Consider the following 8,341-nt stretch of genomic DNA (forward strand, 5'->3'; position numbering starts at 1 on the left):
GAGTTCCGATTTATTTGGAGAGCAACGGAGGCCTGTGTTTGCTAATTCGGTGGTGGTGATGCCTATGGCAGATTGCAGGATATCCTGGGTTGTTCCAGTGGATCCTCCCGTTGTCCAGAGGGCTATATCGTCTGCGTATATGGCCGTGTGGAGCCCTTAGATAGCAGCAAGGGCCTTTGGCAGTGGCGCTAGGGCAATGTTAAAAAGTAAAGTTGATAGGACCGCCCCTTGTGGGGTTCTCCGGTTAGGCAGGGGAAAGGCTGGGAGGCGACATCCCCAAGATAGAGTTTTGCCGTGCGTCCCTGAAGGAAGGCCCGAACATATTGCCATATGCGGGTGCCACAGCCAGTGGTGGCTAATGTCGTCAGGATATAGTCATGACTTAATAGTGTCGAAAGCCTTATGAATATCCAGAACCAGTATGGCTCGCGTAGCGGCTGTACGGCGCTTAGTGTAAATAAGAGGCTCTTTCAGGGCGAGAAGTACGTCTTGCGCCGCGATGTTTGGATGGAAGCGAAATTGAACGTTGGAGAGGAAGCCTATTGTTTCTAGGAACGGTTGCAGGCGGTTGAGAATAACATGCTCGAAGAGCTTGCCGATAGAGCTCGTTAAAGAGATGGGGCGCAAATTTTCAAGGGTGAGGGGTTTGCCCGGTTTGGGTATAAATCGCATGCTGGCATGGGCTCAGGCTGACAGGAGCGTCCTAGCGTGCCAGTGGTTATTAAAGAGCTCCGTGAGTTCCTGAAGCGAGACATCGTCCAGACTGAGTAGTGAATTGTATGTTATGCCATCCGGCCCCGGCGCCGCAGTACACGTTAAATGGAGACTGAGGCGGTTTTCAAATCTGCTAACCTTCTAGGCTTTTGAAGTATACTCATTGTTGATCATGCTTGTAAACTTATTTTTTCAGTTGTTGCAAAAGCACCGCCACAATCACAGATTGAATGCGCGCCGTTCAAATCTCCCGCGTCCCGAAAGAGCGCAGGAGAGGAGAACAGCAGAGAGGAAAACCTCCTCCTTGTCGGCCCGTGTGACGTCACTATGAGGAGCCGGAGACCTTCCGAGTCACCCGAACGTGCTTTCAGCGCGCGTTGTTCCTCGTGTTGCCTGCGTTGTGGTAGTAATCCCAAAGTGTTTCAGCCAAGTTTTGAGCATCCGACCACGTGCAGCCGACCTAACATGAGGTACTGCTGTGCGTTCGGGTGTACGAGCACCTACGGCCGCGATGATGTCGTCTTCCACACTTTCCCGAAAGATCAAAAGCTCGCAGCGCAGTGGGTCGTTGCTGTGAAGAGGGAGAATTTCAAGCCGACCAAAGCAAGCGTACTCTGCTCGAAGCACCTTCGTGACAGCGACTACGTGCAGAGCTTGTCCCTAATGCGATCGCTAGGGGTTTCGGTCAAAGAGGCACGGCTGAACCCTGACGCGGTTCCTTCACTATTTTTGCACGAAAGAAGCATGCCACGAACGCCAAGAAGTGCACTTTCTAAAAGAAGGAAACATGAGGTGAGTGCTTCTACTTCCGATTTTAAATTCATTACTCTGCGGCAATTCTGGTCTCATTTGCGTGTGGAGCTTTGCATGAAGCGTTTGACCACGAGTAGCGCACGCGGAGAGCGATCCCGCGATGGTACGGGCACAGCGCCGCGCGGCTGTACTCGGGTTTCCTTTTCTCGCGCAAGGGGATATGCTATAGAGACCCCTGCGCTAAACGTCACTTAACTCATCAATGAAACACTGCTGATGATTCCTCGCGTGCAGACTGGACGGGAAATTATAATGGTAATGATCCTGCGCATGCGCACTGGCGCCTCGCTATTCCCCTATGTCCGTAACCGATAGCTTCACACTTTTTAAATCTGTCCAATTCCGATGTGGTTATGCAAATGCGACAAGTCGGCAGGCGTCATAGTATTCTTACGAGGTAAACATACATTTAGATGATCACCAAACAGCCGAGAACGACTTCACATACGCGGTTTTCTTGCTTTCATAGAAAAATTTTCAGTAAAGAGCAATTCAGTAATCCAGTACGCTTTTTATCCTTTCAGGTCCTTGCAGAATTAACTGCTTGGAGAAGGATCAAGCATGGAAAAACTTGATCCAAAATTGGGCGGTCCCTCTGGTAGCTCAACAGGCAATGACGCTACATTCAGTCTGAACATTTAGTTGTGCATGCCTATACTGTGCATCAAATCATGTCTGTCTGTGCTGCAGATGTCACAACAGAAGCTGGTGCAGATCTGTGTGCAATGCCACATGAAAACTTCGGCGTGGAAAATTCACTAAGTATCCTCGCTCTCACTGGTAATGACCAATCTTCAGCAAGCACAGTAATGCAAGGCATTGACGCCTTACACATTATATGATAACATGCTCATTATTGCAGATTCAGCACATGATGCAACGCTGGAGGTCAAACTGACAGAGTCTTGTGAGGGAAGACACAAGTCTGTCCAAGCAACGATGCGGCCAGCGACAAAAAGCACAGCTGCACAGGCATGTGTGAAAGAAGCATGGCATCACACCACTCTCAGACAAAACCACACACTGTATCTACCGGTATGTGCCTCCACAATCAGCGTACATTTTTGATGCATGCATTTGTACAATAATGACAGGGAAGGGGGCAAAGCGTTATAGAGGTTTTCAGTTGTACTAAAATTTCCGCATATTCTATGTTCCGTGCAGTGGTAACAACTACGAAATACAGCTGCACATATCGCATGATTTTTAGGCATTCAGGTTGGCAGCCCCATGATAAATGTAGCCACTCAAACGACCATGCCAATCCAAAGAGAGGCCATTGAAAATGATGACAGCACAGAAGACGAAGGTGGAGATTAGAGCTACGATGATGAGAACTACAGTCCATGCGAAGAATTTGAAGAGAAGTATGCGATTTATTAACAGTATGATAAAAACCTGTTTGCCTTACTTTTACTCTGGTGCCATAAACAATCACTCCTGATGTTTTTCATGCAAGGTGGCGTGTTTAGGCTGTCCAGTGCGATTGAAAATTTGCCCATTCTCTTCCAGGCAGGGATGTGTCGGAAACTCCCCAGATGAACGCGGCAACAAAATTTTTTTGGTGCAGGCGAAGTACCTTTGGAGGCTTTTCCAGCTGTGCACAGAGTGCCTCGCACCTCGTACAGTCTGATTCGAGTGTGAAGGCACACTTCTAGAAGTTTGTGGGGAGTGTACATCTGGTTATTTCGTTTACTGGTGTAATCGGGACGTCGAAAAACAGCAGCCGATGCTCAACCTGCAGCTTTGCACAGCAGTTTTCTTCTCTGGATGCAACCCAACAGCTACACTGAGAATGCGGCTTCAATTGGTGTACCGGTTGTGAGCAACAGGACATTTTTTGCAATCCAGCGTTCATATCTGTGGCCTGCAATTGACAGGGCAAGGAGTCATTGTGAAGAAGTTTCCAGCTTTCTTTGCATGGTCAAGGTTCAATGTGCACTGTTTTTTTTTTTCAGGTTTGGAAAGAAGAGCAGAAAAGTCTGCTGCAAGAGCTGCAAGGCCAACAGGTGAACCTTGCTTGAGATGGACGGGCTGATTCACCAGGATTTAGTGCTAAATATGGCACGTATACTCTGATGGACGTTTAACGCCACAAAGTCTTGCATTTTGAAGTCGTGCAGGTGCGTTTCCACTTTGCTACAACAACGTTCTGTAAATTTCTATAGCTCACTAATGCCGCCAAATGAACTGTAACGCAACATTTAAATATCATCACTTCTTTCTACAGCGCATGCATTATCATTGGCTTAGCCTTGAATCCCCGTGCTGGTAGATGAAGCATCAGCACAGCACTACCATTGTTAGAAATACAAAGATTTATTTTCTCAAAAATAGCTACAGCTGGGAAGGAGAGACCTCAATACATGCAGTCTTTTTTTTTAATTGGTAGACACGCTGCACATCACTCAATATCCTTTGCCATTACCATTCCACAGTACAATGATGCTGGCGGCAGCTGTCGCATGGAGTTAGAAGGCCTGAAGCAAGGCCTTGCTTTTCTGGAGGGTGAGAGCATCAAGGTAGCAGTGCTGGTGACCGACCGTCATACACAGATCAAGTGCTTTCACCGCAACAACAAAGCTGCAATCACCCATGAGTTCGACGTGTAGAACATGGCAAAAGGTATCTAGCATCTGCGGCTTTACGGTGGCTGATAAAATGTTATTTTCAGCATATTTATGAAATATATTACATTAGTTATATTTTTTTAAATGCATTTTAGGTGTCACCAAGAAACTGCACACAGCTGCAAAACAAAATGACTGCAAGGAACTTGCACCCTGGATTAAATCTGTGTGTAACCATCTGTATTGGGCGGCAGCATCCAGCGAAGGCAAAGCAGAACTCATTGTGCCCAAATGGCTGTCACTTCTTAACCACACAAGGGACATCCACACACACGACCAGGCATCGTTCCCCACGTGCTTGCACGGTGACATTGAACCCAATCAGTGGTTCAGAGAAGGTATGTTACATTTTGTAATGAAAATATGTGAAAGGCCCTAGCGAAGCATAATTAGGCACATCTAGGTTTGATATATAAAGTAATAAAATTCCAATAAGAGATGGTTTCAGGTAGGGAGACATAATCTCTAGAGTACTATTCACTGCGTGTTTACAGGAGGTATTCACAGACCTCAAATGAGAAGAACTGGCGATAAGAGTTAATGAAATTTGGTGATCACGTTGCCTTGCTAAAGAACTCGGAACTCCAGAAGAGTGGCGAATCGGGCTAGTTGGTGCAGGTTTGTCATTTTTCGAAAGCGCTAAAACAACATGGACAGAGAAGGAACAGACAGGGATGAGCGCTTGTCCATGTGTGTTCCTTCTTTGTCCGTTTTGTGTTAGCGCTTTCGAAAAATGAACTCGGAACAAACTGCAAAGGATTATCGATGACCTCGACAGGCAAAGCAGAACAGTGGGTCTACAAACTTTATGCATAGAACTTAAGCAACGTCCAACAGTCTTTGAAGCGAGCAGTGGTTTATGATAGGCAGCAAAGCATTAAAAGTGGGAAGGGAAGAAGTCTAATTAGTGTAGGTAATGACTGCAGATCCAGACCATGAGAGGGAAAGAAACAGGATAATAAGAACAAGGACCAGTGAATTTAACAAGTATGCTGAAATTATGAATGGTAATTTACCCGTATCGCTCAAGAGGAAATTGTACAACAGCTGTATCTTACCAGTACTCACTTATGGTGCAGAAACAAATTTAGCAAAAAAAGTTGAACTTAGATTGAGCACAATGTTGCAAGCTGTGAAACTGAAAAGTGTAACATTATGATATGAAGAGAGCAGAGTGGGTAAGTGAACAAACGAGTTAATGATATCCTGGTAGAAATCAAGAGGAAATGGCAAGGAATGCAATGGAGAGGACGGAAACCTATGGTTGTTGAGATAATAGACTGGATTCCAAGATTTCAGCAACCTGTGCAATGCAGCAGGATTTCAATGAAAAGCTTCATGAGCTAAGTAAATAATGGCTGTTTCAGTTTCTTCCATACCATTTATTACAGCGCACCTCAAATACCAATGTTTAATAAAACTATCGAAACTTATAAGATGTGCATTACTGAACACAAGTTTATTTACAGGTGTACTGACACACTTTTTAACTGGTTGATGCAAAGCATACAGCAAGCCGCACACTTAGAGCTTTACAAAGAGATGATAATGGCCGTTTCTTTTTAGAATCAAAGGCTTTCCAGAAGCTTCAAGACATTGCAAATTCTAAGGCCCTTCTGCAAGACATGCCGCGGCTATCTACTAGACATCAAACCTATGGATTAGAGGCTTTTCATAGCCTTCTAGTGCATTTTGAACCAAAGACCTACCATTATTCGTATTTGGGAATGAGGGCCAGGTAAGCTGTTGCCTTCTGTTCTCTACTTTTACAGTCAGAAGCCATCGATATCACAAAACAATTGTGTTAAACAAAACAAATGTTAGACATGTATCTGTAGAAAAAGTGAAAGGCATGTAGGCACGTGCCACAACTATATGAACAGGTGCCCATCTTAAATTACACTTACTGAAATTGTCAATAGTTGCATCATTTCTTATGTCGTCTAAACAGAAATTAAAAACACAGTCGACCGAATCGGAAGGGATTTTAGATGCCGGCGCTTTGTGGGCATTTAGAGTTTCGGCGGTGTTCACCATGCAAGCACTGCATTTTCATTTTCAATCCGCACGGCAACTGAGGCGATGCTTTGTTCTCATAGCTCTTCAAAAGTAGTACTTTGCTCCTCCAGTATTTTCATCACGCGTGCTCATGGTGCTTTCAAGCACTAATTGCTAACATCGTGTTGTGCTCAACGCCCATCAGTGGCCTTATTTTGTCACACTATCTTTACAGTTGGACTGTTTACATATGTTACAAGGTAACACGTTTTCACACTGTCCTATGCAACGTTTAGGACCCAACTTGCTGTACTTCACTACAACGAGAACAGTGGACGTGGTCAGGCACGCACAAAGGTTGGCACACTTCGATGGTGTGTGCGTTACCCAAAGGCAGCAGGTGGTGACCCAACAGCTTGTAAAGTAAAGGAGCCACCCACTCATGGTAAGCTTGCACCACCTAGTTTATTTGATCACGAAGAAAGTGAATATTGCACAAGCTACAAGATGAAATGCTCACGCAGGCTACGTCAAACGCCTCCTCGACAAGGTTGTGGCCATGGCTTAGAGCATGCAGCCTCAGGAGAGGAAAACTGCTCCAGAATCTCGTCCACCACTCAGCAGCAGTTTTCCAAAGGCCCCAAAAAAGAACCTGGTCGAGAAAAGAAAGTCAAGGTTCAACAGACAATGATCAGTTTCTTACCATCTGCAGAGAAAATACTGGTAAGTAGTATGGGGTTTGCCGCATATCCCAAATCTGAATGTGGCTTGATAGCCATTGTGACCGGTAAAAATGTACAGCAAAGGATGTGATGACATGCACCGTATACTTAAATTAGGGAAAACTAGTTACCAAAATGTTTGGTTCGCCAAAAAAAACAGAAAAACAGACATTACTAAACATAAGAAGGCAGAGTAGGAAAAATCATGCAGCCACTAGCAAGTATGTAGACCACTGTGCACTATATGCTGGGGACTGCGTAGATTATAAAGGAAAAGAACGCAACCTTGATAACCACTTTAACGCCTGTATCCTTTCCTTTATATCATTTTTTCCTTTAGCTTTTTTTACCTTTTGCTGTTTTATTGCCATTGTTCATTTTGATTCTGTTGCATATTTTTTGAAAAGGGGGTGGGTGGTCTGTTTTTGCATTCTTTTCATGTCAGTATGGCTATTAACCTGCTTCTCTCCTACCTGTTGGTGATAGCCTCCATGGCCAGACAAGAGCTGTTTGAAGACCAAGTGCGCCATCTTCCCACCCTCCTCACTCCACTCCCCACCATAACTCCAGTCCACCCTCCTTAGAGTGAAGGGCCTATATAACCTCCGCCAATGATGACCGCAATTGACCTGACAAAAACAAGTCCTCTTGTTGGAACGTTGGTCGCTGGACTGAGGCTCTCTCTTCATTTTATTTTTTAAAGATTGAAATCTCCCATACTTCTTATCTGCCATTACGAAAGAAGAACCAATGCACTACTACCACATATTTAGCAACCATTGCTGTCTTCTAGAAAATATTACTGGCGACAGACAGTGGTGAACACACCATACAGTATACCACAGTATCTGCATGATCTTAAAAGCGCTATGCTTCTGCATTTCTCGACAATTTGCAGGCTAGCACGAAAGAAGACTTAATCATTTTGCTTAGTGTGCTTCATGGTATAGTCATTTGGTAAGCAGAAAAAAAACTTTTTTTCTTGCCACCTTTCTGCTCTGCATTTTTGCGGTAAACATGTTGCAATATTTTGGGCCTTATTGATTGGAAGGGCAATGATGGTGAAGAAATGGGCACAAGGCACATTTATAGCTAGGAGTTCAGTGTGTTGGCCCTCGACTACGGCCCTTTCCACCAGACTGTTGACGTAGCTCAATCTTTCACAACATTTAGTTGAACGATATTGTATCCAGTGTTGGATGTCTATGTCCAACCATTTAACCATGCATGAACTGCAAACAGACCAACTACCTCAATCCAAAGCCATATTAGGGAGACAGCTAGATGCCAGGGCAGACTACGAAGGAAAGTTTCACCCCAATTACAGATCTTCAGAGGTGATTTTTTGTCCTTGACACAAGTAGGTTTGCATTGCCAACAAGCTTCCAACATGGTTTTTATTTTTTTCGGTGACAGGGTTTTTATTTATTTTATTATTCGCAGTAGCAATTCTGACATGATTAG

General features: G+C 44.6%; 1 pseudogene; it reads left to right on the forward strand.

Moving 5' to 3' along the window:
• Nucleotides 1-1,501: 1,501 nt before the first annotated feature.
• Nucleotides 1,502-6,846, forward strand: LOC144126346 (uncharacterized; annotated as a pseudogene).
• The last annotated feature ends 1,495 nt before the right edge of the window (nt 6,847-8,341 follow it).

The sequence above is a fragment of the Amblyomma americanum genome, chromosome 3 (genome assembly GCF_052857255.1).
Source record: "Amblyomma americanum isolate KBUSLIRL-KWMA chromosome 3, ASM5285725v1, whole genome shotgun sequence".
Classification (NCBI taxonomy): Eukaryota; Metazoa; Arthropoda; class Arachnida; order Ixodida; family Ixodidae; genus Amblyomma; species Amblyomma americanum.